At 46.4% G+C, this 22,442-nt stretch overlaps 1 long non-coding RNA gene across 4 annotated transcripts in view; it reads left to right on the plus strand.

Moving 5' to 3' along the window:
- LOC144105323 (uncharacterized) overlaps positions 1-22,225 on the plus strand; it is a 31,475-nt gene extending 9,250 nt beyond the window's left edge. Inside the window, exons 1-3 of one of the 4 annotated variants that reach the window (XR_013308765.1) lie at positions 11,028-11,680; positions 11,916-12,022; positions 19,825-22,225. This is a non-coding gene — a long non-coding RNA (uncharacterized LOC144105323). Of the gene's footprint in view, positions 1-11,027; positions 11,681-11,915; positions 12,023-19,824 lie in introns of those variants that run through there. The other 3 variants (XR_013308764.1, XR_013308763.1, XR_013308766.1) reach the window with 3 other exon arrangements.
- The last annotated feature ends 217 nt before the right edge of the window (positions 22,226-22,442 follow it).

Genomic DNA, 22,442 nt, shown 5'->3' on the forward strand with positions numbered 1-22,442 from the left:
GCGCCAAGAATTTGTTCTCTTCTTTCTTATTTATGAACAGGCTATATACGACACGGCGGTCAAAAACAGCCTAGCTAATTGCACTTGCGCAATTTTGAGAGGTACAGCTCCACATCCGGCATATTGATTTGGCTGGTGCGGTGCTCTATAGAGCACGGTCATTTAAATTTTACAGCGAGTGCCGCTTAGACAACACTTTCCGCCGCTCGTCTACTCTCTCGTATGCTCCGCAGTCACGTGAGCGTCCCCTCAAATGCACTCCTTGCGTATCGTGCAACATCTGTCGTCATTTTTTGGAAAGCTCAGTCTAGCGACGCCGCGTAGCGCGCTTTGAAATGCCCCTCGTAAGTTTCATGCAGCCAGCATGGGATAACCCCTATACCATATGAAGGAAAGGAATAAGTAAAAGGGTTAGATTTAAATTATGCGCGGTTACGATAGCTCACGCCTAATGTGATTATCGCCCCCAGCGTCGATGTATTTATTTTTTTATTTTGAATTCTGGCTGAAGAACAAAAGTATAACCACAAGTAACATTCGACACAATAGGCAAGTTTGATTTGCATATTTTGCACAGAAGTGCTGACGAGGGTTTGCTCAGAAATTAGCTCCGGCTAAAGTCCCCACAACTTGCATAATACATCTGGACATTCCCCACGAATGTAATTGGAGGTTTGCTGGTGCAACTGATGCTTAAGAAGCATGTTGCGCGCAAAACAAGAATTACACACAACACGCCTATCAACAGCCCAGTGCGGCGCTTATAGAAAAACGCACAGAACAAAGAACAGTTTAAGAAAAAATCGGTAACCTGTCTCCTCGTCTAAAGCAAATTGGCATAACCTGGCCATGAGGAAACAGCGTAACGTAGTCTAGAACTGCCGTCGGCGATTCAGCCAAGCTTTACCTCCTCATTTGTCGGGGTGCGTCGCGCAGAAGGTGTAGCGCTGATTGCATAAAGAAATCTGAAGCAAAGCATGAAGGGAAAAAACGGTTGCGATGATTTAGCCGCTATATCAAGTGCTGCAAAGGCTGACAGAGGGCACGAAATTCACGAGCAACGAAAACAACGCAAGCTCGATGAGGAAATCGTCAAGCTTGACCAGTGCTTCGTGAACCTTTTATCACGCAAATCTCTTTCGACGACGTCGCCTTTTGCTTGAGTTTGCACGAACAAAAAAGCAACACATCCCTTCATGCAGCGACTTCAAGGCAACCACTTTGGTCCCCAGGTAAATCTCTGCTTCCGGTGACACAGCCTGACTAGCGCACTTCAGCGACCTCTGACATTTTGCTGCAATAAATGCATACAAAAAAAAAGTTGCAACCACTCAGTTTCCTGCTGGAGGTATAAGAAATGTGGGCACAAGGCAGTATGTCCTTACAATAGATAACGAGCGATTTTACAACCGTATATATAAATAACGTACAGCTGGATCATATGATTCGACACTATTAGTTGTAGCTTGTTTTCCGTGGTATAGGAGTCTTACCTAAATCTTGGATACATGTAGCCACGAACTCCCGCTCACTCACAGTCATTCAACACTGCTGAGACAAATGGCCAAGATTCTCAACGGTCCACAGTGCAACATTCATTCCAAAGCACAAGAACTGGTTCAAAGGATTTTCGAGGGTTTTTTTTTTCCTTATTGGAGCACGGACACATGAGGTACTTAATATCTCTTCTCGGCCTGTGGACAGATACGGTGTTCTTAGACAACAAGGTCGCCATTAAATTATACACAGTAGCACTGCTGTCCCTTTGCCCCCCCCCCCCCCCCCACCACGCATACCTCTCTCTTTAGCAGCTCCTGGACGGGAAACTCCTTCAGGTCGACGTCTTCCTCCTCGCAGTGGAGACCGTCCAGGGGACACACGCGCCCGCCATCACGAGTGCTCAGCTCGTAGCAAGACTCGCACAGTGTGTGCCTGCATGGGAGCACTGCCGCTCTGTTGCGCACGAGGCCACAGGCTTCGCACACCCTGTGCAACGGGATGGGCTTCACGAAACGCAGGGGCCTCCAGTCCAGCTCTGCGGAGAAACCAACAAGGGTGTAATCCATGCGTCCCGGAGGCATTGCTCACACTGTTCGGTCGCCGCTCGACGATCTGCACAAGGTCACCTTTCCGCCCGCTCAAAGAAACTAGTTCTAGGTGGCATTGTCAAAGCGCGCTCATATCTCCTCCTTTCCACTCTGCTCTTGACGTGCGCAGACGTGCGCGGATGGGCTCCCGCCCGACCCCGAAAGCTGCGAGTATCTCTCCCCACCATCGCCTGCTGTGAGCCGGCTGCCCCGACCGCCTCCCTACCGACCCGAATGGTTTCGGCTTAAAACCTGCTTGCCGGATCCGTGGTATGAGGGGGGCCTTCCGCTCGCCTCGCGCCCCTCGTTCTCGAGCTTCGTGTTGGTGATTTTCATCGAACTGATTTCCTGTGAGGCTACAGGACCACCAAATGGCCACTGCGTCGTCGTCGAGCGGCGCGACACCGCTATGCGGCACCTGCCCGAATGCATACTCTCCAAACCCGTTGCACGACGACTCCGAAATGGATTCCCGTGACACTCCCCCGCAGAACCAGGATCTTCTGTCCTCTTCGTCCGTGGAGAATGCGAGCCCACCTCTTGGCGGTGGTCCAGGCTGGCAGCACGCACTCAACAAGCGACGGGCAAAGAAGCTCCGCAGACAGGCCAGGCAAGCCCAGAATCCATCCACTCCGGACTCTTCTGCCTCCGTGGGCGGAAACCCGCCGAACACGTCAGGACAGTCATCGAACACAATCCGTCAACCGGGCACTCGCCGTCCCAAGCTTCAGCCCCTTCCAAAAAATGATATAAAAGTCGTCATCCGACCGACACGTGGGCTAGCGCTCAAGACCTACCCGACCCGCGTCATTTCGGCGGCGCTCGTTCATTCCTGCCGAGACCCGACCAAGGTGAAAGGCAAATACATACTCCGACCTCATGTCGGGTCCAACATCCTCGTAATCAGCACCCCGCACGAAGAAACAGCGGCGGAGCTCTGTACGATCACCCACCTCACCCTGGACTAGAGCCCCCACCCCGTGCGAGCGTACGTCCCTTTTCCAGCTACCACACTCCGAGGGGTCATTCACGGACTCGATCCCCAGGAGACACGCGACACCCTCATGGCGGGGGTGCGCATCAGGGACAACCGTATCGAACTGTTAGACGCCAGAATCCTTGGCTCTTCAACGACAGCCCTTCTCACGCTCGAAGGACCCCAACTCCCCCAATCCGTATACTACGACGGCTGCGAATACCCGTGCTTCGTGTACAGGCCAGCCAGGCAATTCTGCCATATATGCATGCAACCCGGACATCGCCCGGACGTCTGCCCGACACCAAAAGTCAGAGTCTGCCGCCTATGCGGGGCCCAGGACCCGCCCATAACACACCAGTGCCAACCCAAGTGCGGACTGTGCGCCGGCCAGCACGAGACGGGGTCTCGGGAGTGCCCAAATCGTCTAAAACCAGCCAGAACACCACGACCCGCTACTAACAAAGGCGCCAAGAAGACGACTCACCAGTCCCGTAAAGACGCGGGACCCGGGATCTACAACAACAGATGGTTCTCATCGGACGACGAGGAGACTACAGGTCGTAGCCAGAGCAGCAGCCGCTCACGGAGCCGTTCCAACTCCAGACCCCGGACGAAGACACCAGTCCCACCCCCAGCCCTTCCAGCCGCGGACGAGGGAAAACGAAATAAGAAGACGCCACCACAAGGCCAAAAGCAGACAGCACCTCAAGGCAGCAGGCGGGCGAGCCAGTCTGGGAGCCGTTCCCGTTCAAAGACCAGGATCCCGGTGCCGCCCCGGACCACACCGAATCCGGCGCCAAGGAAAAACAAGCCGCCGCCGACGACGAAACAGGTGAGCTGGGCAGAGAAGGTTACGGCCTCCCTTCCTCCTTCGTTAACTGACTCCCGAACTGCTAAACTACAGGCCCAAATCGCGGCCCAGGAAACCCGCCTAGCAACACATGAAAAGCTTATAGCGGATATCAACGCCAAACTAGACCGCCTCCTCGCGCAAAAAGAATCCCCTGTCCCTAGCCCGACGTACGTCACGCAGGAGCAGCTCTCCCGATTCGCGGAGCGTCTTGACCAAACAATCCAAACCGAGGTAACCTCCCAACTCACGCACCTCCTTGAGACCAAAATCGAAGCGCGCCTTGCTCGTATAGAAGCGCAGATTGAACACGTTCTCAGTATACAAACACAAAACGCGGCTGACATTCAGTCCCTCCGGTCTACGCAGGGAAAGCGTGCCGCCTCGAGCGACTCGGGCCCCACCCGAAATCGGGGTCATTGCTAAAGCTCCTATCACACCCGATTTGATATGCCTGCAAGAGGTCAAGGCCGACAGAGCCCCCTCCGTGCCGGGATACTACACGGTCGTTCATCCCCTCATGCCGACGGTTGCAACCCTGGTTGCAAAAGATGTGACCGTTGTCGAGCACACGCTACCTGTGCCGGATGTAGAGCACTTAGCGGTCGAAATAGTGCCTAATAAGCGTGGCCGAAAAAGCACATTCGTCGTAAATATGTACAAACCACCGACCCCAGCGAGAGCTGACTTCACAGATTTCTTAACGGCGGCCGTGCAAAAGGCGCAATCTAACCAACTTGTCGTAGTCGGCGATTTTAACGCCCCGCACAAAGACTGGGGATATCGCACCAACTCGGCAAGAGGAGCCTCAGTGGCTAGGGCGATAGCAACTCTCGACCTCGAACTCCTCACCGATCCAGCCTATCCGACACGAGAGGGAAACAGCGTCACGAGAGACACTTGTCCGGACCTGACCCTTGTCAAAAATGTCACCCATGTCACATGGACGAATTTCGGAGAAACTCTAGGAAGTGATCACTGCATCCTCAGTACCTCGCTCACATCGACGAAAATTCGCAGAAACCTTGGCCCGGCACGGATAACTGATTGGACTAAATTCAGACAATCAGAAATTTCAGAGGGCGCCATCGAGTCGCTCTCGGATTGGTGCGACGCCATAAGACAGGCGCATGCTTCCGCCACCGAGATAGTACAGCGTACGCCGGAATCGCCGGAAATAGATCGGCACCTGCTCAAGCTATGGCAGCAAAGAATCAAACTAGTGCGACGGTGGAAGCGTCAACGCCTGAATCGCCCCCTAAAGAAACGCATCGCAACACTTACAGAGGAGGCCCAAACGTATGCCCTACAGCTTTCTGAAAGGAATTGGCAACAGTTCTGCGAGTCGCTGAGAGGCACGCTGGGAACATCGCGTACTTGGACTATCTTGCGAAATCTAATCGATCCCACGAAGTCCAAGACTGAATCAACTCGTACGTTAAAGCGCATCGCTCATCTGTTCCCGGGAGACGATGCAGCGCTGCTCCGAGCCCTGGAAAACAGATACGTCGGCACAATGCCTACACCGCCGAGCACGGTCGAGTACCGAGGAAATCCCAATTCGGCCTTGGACGCTCCCATCACTACGGCGGAAGTCTACGCTGCGGCCCGTTCGTGCGTCCGGAATACGGCGGCGGGCGTGGACCGCATCAACAACGCAATGATCCGGAACCTCAGCAACGCTCAAATTCGAGACCTGACAAAATATATCAATGATTCGCTCTGGGAGAAGAACGTCATCCCTGAAGAATGGAAACATTCGGAGGTGATCGTAATCCCCAAACCCGGAAAAAACCTACAATTGAAGCCCTCCGGCCCATCTCGCTTACATCGTGCCTCGGCAAGTTGTACGAACGAGTAGTGCAAACAAGACGGCAAAATTATTTAGAAGAAAACAACATTTTCCACCCATCGATGCTGGGATTCCGGGCGGGTCTCTCTGCGCAAGACGCCTTCCTCCTTCTGCATAACGAGGTCCTTGTCGGCATCCCGAGAGAATGCGAGCACGTCATCATGGCTCTCGATCTCAAGGGAGCTTTCGACAACGTCTCGCATGACGCCATCCTGAACGAACTGAATAACCTCCACTGTGGTGAACGGGTATTCCAATACATGAAGAATTTCCTCTCGAACCGCACGGCCACGATTGGCATAGGCGAAACACGCTCCGACGTCAAGAGCATGCCCAACAAGGGCACGCCGCAGGGATCCATCATCTCCCCGCTCCTATTTAACATCGCCATGATTGGAGTGGCAAAGGCCTTGCAAGAAGTCCCCAACATCGAATTCACTCTGTATGCGGACGATATCATCATATGGACCACCAAAGGCTCTTTGGCGGCCAAGGAACAAGCGCTACAAGTGGCGGCGACATGCGTCGAAAGAGAAGCACTATGCCGCGGCCTGCAATGTTCCCCCGAGAATTCAGAAATAATCAGAGTGAAGGGGTTTGCTTACAGATCCCAAGACACCCCGATCAACGTCCTACTTCACGGCACCTACGTCAAGGAAACCCCTCTAGTCCGCATACTAGGTCTCTGGATACAAAGCGACCGCAAAGCCACACACACCTTCAAGCTCCTGTCCCACGCCACCCAGCAAATCGCCCGAATGATACGCCGGGTGGCCAGAAACAGAAAGGGCATGCGAGAAGAAGACACATTAAGACTGGTGCAGGCGCTTGTCCTCAGCCGCATCTCTTACGGTCTTCCGTATCACACACTTCTCAGACAAGACTTCAAGAAAGCGGACGCGTTGATCCACACGACATGCAAACACGCCCTCGGACTGCCCCTGTATACGACCAACGCTAAACCCGAAACACTGGGACTTCACAACACCTTCGACGAAATCAGAGACTCTCTCCTCCTGGCACAACGAGAGCGACTCCTTCGCACGGAAACCGGCAGGCAGATACTGAGTAGAGTCATTGAGTTGACGGAAAATCTTTCACCTAAATACCCCAATAGGGTTCATGTCAATCCATTGCCCAAGAACATGTCACGCTCGCACAACGAGGGCCGACGCAACGCTCGGATCGACTACCTAAAGCGCACAGTCGCCCGCAGCTCCAAGACTCTATATGTAGACGCCGCCCTACATAGAGACGCAACGCGCGCCACGGCAGTGGTGGTGGACTCGACATTCCAAGAAGTGGCCAGCGTTTCCCTGAGGCACTGCACGGTCACCGAAGCTGAAACGGCCGCGATAGTGCTCGCCGTCCAATACGGAGATACTCACGGCAAAGAAGTACAGATTGTGTCGGACTCCCAGGCGGCATGTCGACTTCTTCTCGCAGGAAGAATCCCAAAAAAGTTAGCCAGATTTGCAACAACCTCTCCTGTACTCAATTCCGAACTCCAACACGAAATCACGTGGGCTCCGGGGCACTCGTGGTTCGAGGGAAACGAGGTCGCGGACCTGTCAGCTCGAGGGCACACCAACCGAGCGACAGACACCCCCGACCCGGATACCACACCCGAAATCCCCACTGCATACAGTGCACGGCTCCAATACTTTAGGATGCTTCGCCAGCATTACCCCCCACCGCATAAACGGCTAAATGCTCAGGAGGCACGTGAATGGAGACAGCTCCAGACCGATACCTTTCCTAATCCATATAAGTACCACATTATTTTCCCAGGCCGTTACAAAGGTTCCTGCCCGTGGTGCGAAGAACGTCCCACAACCTACCACATTACAAGTGGATGCGTCGGACCAAAACCATTACAGCTAAAATTCCCTAGAACGAAGGAGCAGTGGGAGGCCACTCTGCTCAGCTCGGACCTTGCCATTCAGCGAAAGCTGATTATGCAAGCCCGGGCGGCAGCGATAGCCACTGGGGTCCTGAAATGAGGACACCACCCGTTCTGCAACCTTTCCTTTTATGATTTTCTTTCATTTTTGTCAATAAATGTTTCAACAACAACAACGGCATGCAAGGCTGCAATCGCGCCGATATCTGCCGCCTCTCGTTCGTAGCTTCGGGAAGGCCGCACATCCGTCGAATGCAATCCGTTGAGCTGCGTCGGCCTGAGTCAACGTTTTCAGATACGGACAGTTGGAAAACGTGCTCCCGGGATGCGGCCGCACTTCCGTTGCTGCTTTTATCTCAATGTAGAGGTACGCGCCGAGACATGGGCGCGCCACCTACGAGTGCCCTCGCCGCGCCGCGCCGCCGACGCAAACTGATCGGCGCGCCGCCGCCGCCGACGTTTTCATGGATGGATGGATGGATGGATGGATACGGCTGAACCCTTTACATCGGGCGGTGGCTCAAGCCACCTAGCCATGTCTTGTGAAATTTTACTCCTGTCTTGCTTTTAGCCACCAATCAGATGACCTTCGCTTGGTTACTTCTAACCTCTTAAAATCCACTTTCCCTTCACTATCCCTAAACCCCAATGCCTTGGGTAAGTCAGCCCCGCTGCCTTCCATTTTAGGGTGAAGCCCTTTACAGAAAAGTATCAAGTGTTCAGCCGTTTCCTCCTCCTTTCCGCACGCAATGCACAAAGTGTCTATCTCCTGGTACCTGACTCTATACGTCTTAGTCCGCAAAACTCCATTCCTGGCCTCAAACAACAAAGAACTTCCCCTACAATTATCATAGATATTTTCTTTGACAATTTCCTGTTTAAAGGTCCGGTATGTTTCTAGTGCCGATTTCGTCAGCATCCCTGTTTTCCACAAAGCTCTCTCTGTTCCTTTAACCTTTTTCTTAACCGATAATTGCTGATTTGCCCCCTTACTGCTGTCCAGATATTTGCTTGTCAATTTTCTAGTTTGCTTTCTCCATTTCGTGTCAACATTCTTTATATACAGGTATCTGAAAACTTTCCTAGCCCACCGCTTTGCCTCCATCCTTCTCAATCGTTCCTCAAATGCTATCTTACTGCTAGCCTCTCTGCTCTCGAAAGACGCCCATCCCATATCACCCTGTACCCCCTGATTTGGTGTATTGCCATGTGCTCCCAAAGCTAACCTCCCTACTTCCCGTTGCCTAATTTCCAGCCTTGCTTGGACATCTGGCCTCATACACAGGACCGCATTCCCGAAGGTCAGGCTAGGGACCATCACCCCTTTCCAGATCCCTCTTACCACCTCATACCTATTGTAATTCCACAGTGCCCTATTTTTCATGACAGCTGCATTCCTACTAGCTTTATTCATTACATATTTTGCATGCTCTGTCAGATACTCAACACTGTTATTTATCCACACCCCAAGATACTTGTACTCATTCACTACTTTTAGCACGAACTCCTGTATTCTATGCTCGCCGCCCTCTTCATTAAATGTCATGACTGCAGATTTTTCCTTACTATACTTGAAGCCTAATCTATCTCCCTCTGTACTGCATATGTCTAACAACTTCTGCAGGTCTTCCTTGTTGTCAGCCATTATCACTATATCGTCCGCATATATTAGTCCCGGTAATGTCTGTTTAATCAATTCCCCTTGCTTGAAAAAAGATAGGTTGAAACCTAGTCCGCTCCCCTCTAGCTTGGCCTCCAAACCTTGCAGGTACAACATGAACAACAAAGGGGACAGAGGACATCCTTGTCTAAGCCCCCGCTGTATCTCTACAGGCCCTGATACATTTTTTTCCCATTTTATGAGCACTCTGTTACCTCTATATATATCTTTTAAAAGATTAATTACTCCATTTTCCACATCCAATGTGCCCAATATGTCCCACAAATGCTCCTGAGTAACGTTGTCATAGGCTCCCCTAATATCCAGAAATGCTAGCAATAAGGGCCTATGTTCCTTTTCCGCAATTTCTATACACTGTGTCAATGAAAATAGATTGTCTTCCAACCTCCTTTGTTTCCGGAACCCATTCTGTAGTTCCCCTAACACCCCCTCGTTCTCCACCCAAGCCTGCAGTCTATCCTTTATAATTTGCATCACCACCCTGTAAACCACAGATGTCACTGTTATGGGGCGATAGTTACTTACGTCTGCTTTGTCCCCCTTTCCCTTATATATCATGTTCATTCTACTTAATCGCCATTCATCGGGAACTTTCTCATCCACTATCATTTTGTTCACTACCTGTATTAATGTTTGCTTGGATTTTGGTCCTAACTTCTTTATCAACATAATCGGGATACCATCTGGTCCTGTTGATGTGCCACTAGGAACCTTCTTCTCTGCCCTTTCCCACTCTCCTTGCTCAAGTGAAGCTATTGCTGTAACCAGTCTATCCTCCTTCGATAAATTATGTACCACGTGCTTTGCTGAAAATTTTTCCGTCATCCTTGTTCCTATGTGTTTTATTGCTTCATCCCCTTCTAGTCGAATACCCTCATCTGTAACAATAAACCTTTGTTCTAGCCTAGTTTTATTACTCATTGCATTTAGATGTTTCCAGAATTTTTGGGCTGCTTTTCTATCCTTTTTATTTACTTTTGACATCCATTGGGCACCCTTTCTTCTAATTTTCTCATTTATCAAATAGGATGCGTCCCTTCTAAACTTTATGAAGGTATTCCATTTTCTGTCTACTTCGGGTTTTGGTTCCCCCCTCTTCTTGGAATATCTGTGTTCCCTGGATGCTTCCTTGCGCTTTTCTATTGCCCTCTTGACCTCCTCATCCCACCAACTCTTGGGTTTGCATCTTTTCCCTTTTAGCTTTACTCGCACCTTAGCTAGCTCCAGCTCCAGTAATCGAGTTAATTTGGTATAAGTCCATTCTGTTTCACTATCCTCAAAAATTACTTTCTCGATTTGTTTGGCTGCTACTTCCAATTGCTTTTCTGAGTAAAAATTTCCCCCTGATTGTTTATCTTGATTCAGTCCTACATTGCTTTTTCTTCTGAAGCTCAACTTGATACGCTTGTGGTCACTACCTAGACTTCTGGAACCATCTTCATCTATGCTCATTACCCCTAATCTGTTATACATCCTCTGTAACATTAGTGCATAATCTATCGTCGAGTGCAGACTCCCCGCCTCCCATGTTATGAGCCCTTCACACTTCTCGGTGCTGTTGCATACAACTAAATCATGCCTGTCACACATGTCCTGCAGCATGCTTCCTGTCGAATCCGTGTACCCATCCAGGTCTTCTATGTGTGCATTCATGTCGCCTAATATAATTATCTCGCCCTGTCCTCCTAGCTCATCAATGTCGCTTGCAATACATTCTAACATTTTCCTGTTTTCCTCTTTGGCATTAACCCCTGTCCACAGGTATACAAAGCCAAGGAGTGTTTGCTTGCCTGCCACTGTTCCTTTTAGCCATAAATGTTCCCTGCATCCCAGTCTAACCCTTTGAAAATTCATACTTTTATGAATGAATGCCCCAATTCCAGCTCCCTTTCTGCTGCCCTCTGTTCTATTGCAATATTCCCATGCGTAGTCTGGGTTACAGGGTGGTTGCTCCATGTCTCTAAGATGGCGCGCCCTCTAAATATGAATATATTTTTCCCCGCAAACCTAGCTGTGTCTGAGGTTTGGTTTTTTCTTTTTGCATTCGTTTCCCTGTCTGAGGCATATAATCATGTCAAGGAGTCAACATGTCAACTGTGCAGCTGTTGTCATGACAACTATGTACATGCCATGGTTGCATACGCCAACGCGCACACAGAGCAGCTGTTCCCATGGCAAAGTGTGAAAAATAGACGCGACGCCGGTAATTGCAAATGGCGGCGCCCTGCCGCCTCTGGGTGTTCGTGCTTTTCGATGACAGCAACGATGACTGCCGCTTGCGGCGACTATCAGACTATGCGAGTGCCGTTTGGACAAGCTTAATTCAAGGTGGGTATTTTTTTCGCTTTCATTCTTTGCTTCGACGCCGGTAAGGCGGTGAAGCAACGATGTCTGCCGAAAGGGTGGTATGGGATAAGTTTAATGAAGGTGAGTAGTTTATCTGGGACAACTGTGCTGTCCGTTTTTTTTTTTAGTGCGTAAGAGACTACATGGATACATGGCGTAAAAGAGCGCCGTTTGGGCAATTTATCTGGGACAACTAGGCTGTCCGTTTTTTTTTTAGTGCGTTCCACGACCACAGAACAGTTTACCCTGTGGACTTTCTTAGAGAGGAACAGAAAGAAGTTGTGAAGAACAAGGTACCGTGAATGGTACAGGTGAATATTCTAGGTAATGCTTTTTTTTTATTAGAAATTTGCCACAACTTGGGCTATTTTCATCTTCTTCAATCATGCAAATGTTTTAAAACCTGCTGGTATTTTCTGGCTTTTTTTGGGTATGCCCAAAAATTAGTGCCTACGCACGCATGCAGTTTACTTGCAAAATCAGCTGGTGATGACAACACCTGTAGTTCACCTTTTGGTGTTTTCCGTCTTATTAAAGCTCAGTTTTCGGTGACAGCAGTTCCTTTGACATTAGAATATCATAGTCTGCCGAGTAGCAGGTCAACTTTAATTTATCCTCAATGTTCTTTTAAGTTTTGTTTGATTTGTGCCCAGTCATAACTGAAGCTTATATTGTGTGTAGTTATGCAGCATTCATTTGGGGGCTGAAATTTTTCAGAGCACTTTAAAATTACTCTGAATGGTGCACTTTCTCCTTAAATTATTTAGTTAACATGAGGTTCACGATTGCTGTGCACTGAGAGAGCAGTAAAACTTGTACGTTGTACAAAGATTGCTTTTAGATAATGAGTCTAAAGCTGTGTAAGTGAGGTTGTATATTGACTAATAATAAGCTGGTTCATCTAAAAACCAGATCTTTCATATGCGCAATTTCATATTCCAGAGAGCTGTGGCGTACAAAGTTTCTGAACGGCAAACACTGAAATATACACCTCATTAGTGTTGCACCCAGCTTCAGTGTATGTTGACTCGAGATAGATTGCTCGAAATGTAGGTGCATGAAACTATATCTGAAGGGAATTTAGTGAGGAAATCACTTCCAGTTCTCGGCATTTGAAAGGGTCATACACATAGTGTAACGCTGAACAAACTTGCAAAGGCTTAGTCCCGTTTTGAGCTGTGCTAATTTCCCTTGCAATTCTACATGTATGAAATTATATGCATTTAAAAAAAAGATGAGGCCAGACATGGTGTCAGTGAGGTCATTAATTGTTTCATTCTTGCTGAGATGGCCGCTTGTGCTGCTAGCTAAGCTTTCTCCAACCGCTACGAATTGCAAACATGCTCATGACAGAAGAAAGTTGGCACATTTTGTATGTGCCAGTCAGAGTCCTTTCATACATTGCACAAGTAGTGTACTTTATTACATAGATAAGCTTCATGCAGTTACTACAATCTGAACTGCATGAAAATGTTGATGTATTGTGAACATGGTTAAACAAGAATAAAGGGAGGACACAGTAAATGTCATACTGTCACTCACTTTCGAAAATGACACCTAATATTAGTTACATCTTGTCTTCTCTGAAGTGAAGCATAAGATATTAGAATACACGGATCACCACATGGTATTTTGATAGGCCTGCTATGTGATTTAAAATTCAATTTATTTTCTCATGCTGTTTCGGTTTAGGCAGCCAAACAATGGCAATGACATCAAAGGTCGTATAGGTCACTGCTTCTTCATTTGTAGTCATTCTCGTTCTTGAGACAGGCTGGTTTTAGCATTGCAGTTAATGAAAACAAAGAAGGAGCAGTTATATTGCAGTTTTTTTTATGCCGAATGTGGCGTACACCAACCTTTGATATCACAACCATCTCCTAGCCGCTGGAATCAAAACAGCATCAAGAGGAAATTCGATTGTAAATTATTTAGCGACTCTGATGTGTATGGGGTGATCCATATATACTAATGTGTAACGCATTGTTTCAAACAAGAAAACACGCAAGCAAAGATTTGGTGGGTATAGTCCTGTAAAAAAAAACAGTGAAAAAGCAAGAAAGGAAGGAGGAGAAATGAGTACACACACACACACAGAAATGAGTACACACACACACACACACACACACACACACACACACACACACACACACACACACACACACACACACACACACACACACACACACACACACACACACACACACACACACACACACACACACACACACACACACACACACACACACACACACACACACACACACACACACACACACACACACACACACACACACACACACACACACACACACACACACACACACACACACACACACACACACACACACACACACACACACACACACACACACACACACACACACACACACACACACACACACACACACACACACACACACACACACACACACACACACACACACACACACACACACACACACACACACACACACACACACACACACACACACACACACACACACACACACACACACACACACACACACACACACACACACACACACACACACACACACACACACACACACACACACACACACACACACACACACACACACACACACACACACACACACACACACACACACACACACACACACACACACACACACACAGCATTTGAAGAGCAATGAAGAGAGGAAGCGAGTGTGTTCCATGCCTTACCTGCATTATGTTTCTCACGTCAAGAAAGCTGCAGGCAGGTAACGAGTAAGCCTATGTTTTTGGTGCCATTTATGCGAGGAGCTCCAAATTTTTGTGGAATTTGGCAATACATTTTGCTGCATGAATGTTCTGTCTTGTCAAGCTTATAGTGGCATTCCTATGTCGTTTTAGAGGCATAACTGCTTCATGGCGCTTTTCCAAATACACATACTGACTATAAATATGAGAAAAATGGGGAGATAGTCCAAAGACAACGGCGACATTCTTGAAAGAACAAAAATAAACAAGGATACTGTACCATTTTCACTATGAGTTCGGGCCCACCTATTGATTTGTTGAATTCCAACAGCATTTTGTGAATGAAGATTCATCTAGGACCACTGTTTATTTCCAGAAATGAGACCACTGCCACTCGGAACAGTGAATTGCAAAAGCTACAAAGGAATAATTTCAAAGCATATTAGGAAAAATAAATCTGTCACAACAAGAAACACACTGACATCAATGGCAAATATGTTGAGAGATGTTTGAATGAGTAGACTCTTTTGGTACAACCTTTGTCTTTCGTTCCATCAACTAACGGCCACAAATTTTATACCTCCTCTCGTAAGCTTGCCAAGGTGTACCCAAGGTTGAGCAAAAGATTAAGAGCTGAAAGAGTTAACAAAAAAATGTGTAAGCAAACACAATGCGCCTCACGGCCATCAACAAGGCCTTTTATTCCAACTTGCGGCTCATTCAAAAACATCCTCTTTGGTAATACTGTCTGTGGGGCTAAGTTGGTGCATGGTTTTGAAAACAGACGTGCAAAACAGACAACGCTGGGGGAAGATAGAAGAAACAAGTGCAACTGTTTATTGACGTATTGAAGCAAGTGATTATATAGACAAAAAGGCAAGAGCAGAGAGGGACCTACACATGCGCACAAGTAGAAACAAAAAGGTAACAAATGGCTATAGAAAAAAATGTGTCTCCGCACATATCTAAAAAGACACTTTCTTTTCTGTCAATTGTAAGCGAGGGTGTGCTTACATAATCTCTTCTGCCTTTGTTGATGTGGAACGCCTCTATAAGTTCACAGGCTGTAGTATCTTTGCCCCTGTTTAGGATTTTTGTTTCCTTCAGCTTCGCCTGGCATTTTTTATTCTTCTTCCCTGCAGGCTTTACAGTAATGTGGTAAGAAAGAACCCGTGCCATTCTTTAATGCGTGATTATGGTCAGCAAGGCTATCATTAATACATCAGCCCGTTTGGTCAATGTAAGATTTCCCACATGTCAGCGGGATCTGATAAACTACGCCCGCTACACGTTTCACAAATGGCGTCACATGCTTTTTCTGGCATTCTGCTTTTTTCGGTTTGTTTGAATCCATTTTGCCACACAAGGAGAACAGCTTCTTGGGGGTGGAAAAACTACACGAACTTTAAACTTTGCCTCAACATGTTTCAGATTGTGTGCCATCTTATGAATATAAAGAATTATCACAGGTTTAGTTTTCTGTTTGGCAACATCGTTTTTTGCACTGTTATTACACTTTTCTTTTGTTAACCTTTTTCAGTAACACTTTGGCAACTGAGCAGAGTAGGATAGCCAGCTTGAAGGGACACAAATTGGAATACAGGCCGAGATTCGCCTACCGTGTGGGAGTATGCCCATTTGGCAATGCACTGTAGTATATGCAAGAAACATGGCTGCTGCCCTGCGCTTGAAAACACAGTGTTCTTTGCAAAGGCAAGAGGTAAAGCTGAAAGGAAGGTAACTGAGGCTTTCATATCGCCTAGAATGCCGACAAAAATATATGAGCACGCCATCTATCTTCATCATTATCATCATCAGCATGACTGCGCCCACTGCAGGGCAAAAACCTCTCCCATGTCTCTCCCATTAACCCTGTCCTTTGCCAGCTGCAGCCACCGTATCCCCGTAAACTTCCTAATCTCATCCGCCCACTTAACTTTCTGCCGTCCCCTGCTACGCTTGCCTTCTCTTGAAATCCACTCCGTTACCCCTAAGGACCAGCAGTTGCCTTGCCTTCGCATTACACGCCCTGCCCAAGCCCATTTCTTCTTCTTAATTTTGACTAGAATGTCATTAACCCGTGTTTGTTCCCTCACCCACTCCGCCCGCTTCTGGTCTCATAACGTTACACCTAACATTTTTCTTTCCATAGCTCGCTGTATTGTCTTTAACTTAAGCTGAACCCTTTTCGTTAGCCTCTACGTTTCTGCCCCATAGGCGAGTACCAGCTAGATACAGCTGTTGTACACTTTTCTGTTGAGGGATATTGGTAAACTGCTATTCATGATCCGAGAGAACCTGCCATATACGCTCCACCCTTCTTATCCTAGTTATATCCCTCTCATGATCCGGATCATCAACAGTCTCTGCCTGCCCTAAGTAGACATATTCCCTTACCACTTCCAGCAACTCGCTTCCAATTGTGAACTGCTGTTCCCTTGCTAGGCTATTGAACATTACTTTGCTTTTCTGCATGCTAATTTTTAGACCCACTGTTTTGCTCTGCTTGTCTAAATCATTGATCATGCTTTGCAATTCATCTCGTGAGTGACCCAGCAAGGCAATGTCATCAGCAAATCACAGATTATTTAGGTATTTTCCATTAACCGTTATCCCCAGCTGTTCCCAGTTCAGGCCACATGATGTTATAACCCTTTTTTTTGCTGTAGTATGCAGTCTCACCTTCATATTTTGTGCATATACAAGGTGTCCGATTTGATTAAATACAAATGGTTTATTAAACATTGAATTTGCTGTCCACCACAGCTTTGGAAGTTGAATAATCAGTATGGCTCATGCCTCAGTCAAGTGCAATGTAAATAATAAATGCTTATCCATATAACACTTTCAGATTGGCTTTTTAAATCCTGCGTTTAAGTCATATCTATAGGGAATAACATGGCACACCCTGTATACCATGAGTATTCCGCCCAAACATATTCTTTAAGAATAAATGAAAACACTGAAATGGCTCCATTGTGCCATCTTCTCACAATATGTCAATGCTAATGGCAATTGCTAGAGTTTATCAAGGCCGGAAATCAAAGCAGCTATTTACCTGACGGACCATAACAGGTGCTGGCACCACATCGTTGGAACTCCTTTATAAAAATTTATTTCTCGCCAACAAAAAATATTTTTCTAGTTTTTTAATATGTGAAACTAAATGGGTTGACTATTTGGCTAATTTTTTTGTCTAGCACCGTTACCCACATAGCATTTTCTGGTCCTCAATGTGGCCATTTCCGCAGAAATCTATGTACTTTTTATTAAATTACAGAACAACGCAAGGTTCAAGTTTAATTCAAACAGTGCTAGATCAAGGTTTCAGGCAACACTCCAAAAAAGTTTGCTTAAATTTAGACACCAAGTTTAGTTTAAAAAATGCGGAAATCTTTAAATTTTTCTCCTGTTAAGCACTTCCATTTTAAATCAAAATGGCGTCATCCACAGTTTATTTTTTGAGGCATGACAGGGCATCTCAATACCAGACTACGTGCAGAGATAAACTTTGCCAACAAGGACCGGTTCCTGAACAATAATTCTTGCAAAATGCCCAGATGAAGGTGATGTCTTACACTTTGGAGCATGATATATGGAGAAAATTTTTTTTTTCTTTGAAAGAAGGTCTCTACACTTCTGTTGGGACTGGTCTTCCATGAATTTTCTCAGCGGAATCTAGAATACCAAGAATTTGGTGCATCTCCTTTCGCGTGGAATGACTCTGCTGTCCCCAAATTTAATTCTTGAAATCGACTGGAAAGTACTGCAAAAAAAAATTGTTTCATGAACCTCGGCAGATGTGAATAGTGACGAAACATTCAAGAAACGGGCAATTTTCTCTGTTAAGGTTTTCTGCCTAGATATATGCCTTACGGAGCATACTTGTCCCCAACAGTTTTATGTTTTCTGGGCCACTTGTTTCATTGCACTCCTAGGACCGCAGTGCAGGTCTAGACAACCGTTTTTTCAAATTTATGAATTTTAAACTTCTTGTATGAAATTGTCTTCTCACTTTAATATGTCAACAAACACTGAAACTCAAAAATTCAAAACAAAAATTTGAGCTTTGCAAAACAAAAAGAATTACAAGAATGACTTCACCCTGCAAGAACAATGAATGTTAAACTAGCCTTCTGCCATATATTTCCTTAGCTTTGCAGGTTTTAAGAAAAATATATTTAGGAAAATAATGTTCTGCACATAAAACAGTGACATTTGATGAGAGCAGTCATAAAATTATTTTTAAATTGCTCAAAAAATTTCATGTAAATACAGCTAGAAATAAACTAAATTTGTTGAAAGTTGCGTCCCTTCTTAAATGGAGATGTGGGACAGACTGCCGGACATATCATGCTGACTTGAAATCCTATTGTTTACATCAAGTGTCGTATTGCTTGCTGCATTGCCTTTCTGTCTGGTTCTCGCATTTCCTTGCCAAGTGCGAGTGAACTTTGAAAATGGGCAAGGTGCCACCTCTTTTTGACACAGAGTGGCACATGATCATAAATGTTGTTTGAAGTAATGGCCATTTGGCAATCACTAAGTGCCAGCAGACTGGTTGGAAATATGCGGAAATCACTCTTGCTTGACACTTCAGCAGCCGACCATGATGCAGGAATACTTTACTGTGAGACTGTTTATTGCCATGGGTGCACTCCAGAAACGCCACTTTGTAGCACTCTGTATGTAGCCACTGTCCGCAAGTTACCACATCTGTTCTTCCATGGCCGAGATAAAGGTGACCCCCTGCCATCATTTGTGTCCAAAGAGTCTCCCTGTGCATCGCTCCCACTATAGTGGCAGTCTTTATCATGCTGTTCGTCTTTTGATACAGCCACATTAGAAGATGCATGCAAAGTTAGTGGGCTTCCTCGTAACAGGAACATTGATAGGACTCTCAAAATGAACACTGAAGCTTGTTTGGCTGGCTGCTGTTTACTTCAGAAAGTTTTGCATAATACCTTTTCTGTGTGCTCAACTTACTGCCCTACCATTTCTCTATTTTTTTTGTCATAGCAGGAATGAGGGACATTCCTTAGGAAGGCCATGCATATCATGCGAAATCAGGTGGCGTTTTTCGAATACTGCATGGTTATAGAGGCATGCCTCGTTAATATGGTACTTTTGTCCCCCGTCAAAACTGTCCATAACAAATTGGGAATAAAATAAAAAGAAGGCATTTATTCAGATATATACACTGGGATTACAGTATGCTTTTCTGCATAACAACAAGCAGTGAATTGCAAATTATAATCTTAGAAACTTGAACATTTTCCCGGTCGCAAAAGTTGTACTGCGGTGCAAAGTGCCTCACAGACCGTGAGAGACATGATGGCATTATTCGCACTTGGTGTCCGATTCTCTGTCCGATTCTGTTTTTGCTGTTGTATCCACAGTGGCCCTGTTGACTACTTGCTTGTTCACCAGTTGTTCATCACTTCCTGGTCTACTGCATCAGCTGCAGGCATTCGTGAAGACTCACGAGGAGGATGTCATTGATGCGCACATTCATTTGCCTGTGACCTCCCTGTGAGGAATGCGATTTCTTGGCTGCTCTGTGACAACGATGGTGAGCCAATGTATATGTGGGCTTTGTTGGCTATGCAGAATCTTTCCAGGTTTGTGTGCGTTTGCTTGTACTGGAGTTATAGGTTCCCTGGTTCACCCATCTGTTTGCATATGGTTCTGTGTTCATGTTAGCACCATTTGCATGTTCCCTAACGAAATTCCAATTCTTGTGCAGGATGTCTGCACAATGACAGACACTGCACTGCTGAGTTAAGCCATTCCCGAATCTGGCAATATCGATGCTAGGGTCTGTGCGTCAAAGCTGAGGTTAAGTGTTGGACCTGTCTAACTCCCAAAGTTTAATTTCGGTTTCATTCCTCACTGGTCGGACTAAATTAAATTGTTCTTGCTGCTTATACTTGTAAATTTAGAGCTTTGAACTGCTGTTAAGCTCAGTTTCTCTGCGCTTAACCGCAGTCATATCTCAAGACCAAATACCGCTCAATTTTCACCGCAACTGTTTTTCTTGTGTGCTTTTTTTTTCGAGTGATCATCACACTGCAAGTGAACAGCTTTGTTTTCATTATTTTTTGAGTGGCTTTGTTCTCTTTGGAGGCGCAGGTTGGTGCAACAAAGGATGACGAAGCTTCCATTCTTTTCTTTGCAATGTTGAAATGCTTATGGAGGTGGTCATTTGAAAATTTATTTATTTCACATCCTGCAGCCTCAGGTGAAACTGTGGCGTGAGGAGCGGAAAAAATGTGTACCCCAGTGTGCCTTTCTGAACACCTGCCTGATGACAGCAGGGTCTAATACACTGAATATTGTGCAGTGGAATTTTTTCCTTACATATTTCTTTACACTTTTTTCCCAGAAATGGTTGCCCTCATCCTACAAAATAATGCAACTAGTGCTGTGCAAAAAAAAAAACACTGACATTAGTTTGCTGCCAGATTTTCAAGCTATGCAACAGCTGAAATGCCCTGGGGACTATACCATGAAGTCTTCAGCAACACCCGCCGCGGTGGCTCAGTGGTTATGGCGCTCGGCTGCTTACCCGGAAGTAGCGGGTTCAATCCCGGCCGTGGCGGCGAAATTCTAGAGGCTTGTGTACTGTGCGATGTCAGTGCACGTTAAAGAACCCTAGGCGGTTGAAATTTCCGGAGCCCTTCACTACGGCGTCCCTCATAGCCTGAGTCGCTTTGGGACGTTAAGCCCCCATAACCCTTCAGCAACATTGGCCAAAACGTAGTTAAGGTACTGTGCTTCTGCTAAGTGTGCATTCTTTGAGGACCTGATGCCAACATGGTGTGAACATGACATTGAAGAGATGTCTTCACGATAGCTGTCTTGACAAGTTTACGGTGGAATGAATTGTATGGAAGCAGTCCTTTAACAAAGGCACTGTCTCCTCATTGCTCTTCAGAGCAACCAAACTGCCATATATATAGCTGGTCTTGTGCCTCTGTAGACCTGTGCTCAGGAATTGTCACTTTCGTCAATGTTTTGTGTATCTGTCTTTTCATTTGAGATTGGTTGCCACTGTATTTAAGTAGTGGAAATCGCCTCAATAAACCAGTTGTAAGTTCTTCGCCGTGTCTGTGCACTCGTCACGTCCTTTGTCCCCTGCGCTGCTGAAAACCCATGTCACACCAACTTGCCCAAGCTTCTACAGTATATGTTTGCTACGTCCTTTTGCATACATTCCTCCCAGATATTTTGGGGGACATTGTGTTATCTGTTCTTATAAGTAAACACAGGTTTTTTTGTAATGCTCCTTTTCTTATTCTCAATTTGCTGTTAACTATTGTTACAACCCTGCTAGGGGCACGTTGTTTGACCCCTCGTTGACCTTACGAAAAAGAAAAAAAGATGACTCGGAGAAACTACCCATGGAATCTCCCACGCACGCTACCCTTGTGTCGGACCGTGAGACGCGACTGATGATGGACAAGATAACGAAAGGAAGCGGGCAGAAGCGCATTCCAGAGGACGAAGTAGCAGCGGACCTCCGTATCCTCCTCGCCCATTCCCACAGGGCTCAGCGTGTTATGTGCGACGACTCTTCCAATCTGTGAATCGTGTGGTGAAAGCGGCAGAGCCTCGGTGCATTTAATAAGTGTCCCGAGTACGAACGATCGCTCTGGGCCCTGACGACAAGGCTCATCCAGTTGCTCGACGCTATGAACTTTTAATTCTTGACTGTTTGCTCTTTCTGTTTCCTTTTAAATTATGTAATCAAGTTTCATGAAAAGTGCCAGTAAACCCGTTTGTTTTTTGTTTTCCCAAGCTTGAAGTTCCACATTTCTTCAACCTGAAGGCTCGGACACGTTACCCAACGGAGCCCGGGTTAGAGATAACCCCTGTGCCACAACACTATGAAATGATTTACTTTTCACTGTTCAGACATTTTTTACAGTTGAACATAGTCTCAGCAGATACTTTCTTGTTACACAGTACTCAGTACCGTAAGTAACTGTTTTCATGAAAAGTATTTTCAACAAAT

This window comes from Amblyomma americanum, chromosome 9 (genome assembly GCF_052857255.1).
Source record: "Amblyomma americanum isolate KBUSLIRL-KWMA chromosome 9, ASM5285725v1, whole genome shotgun sequence".
NCBI lineage: Eukaryota > Metazoa > Arthropoda > Arachnida > Ixodida > Ixodidae > Amblyomma > Amblyomma americanum.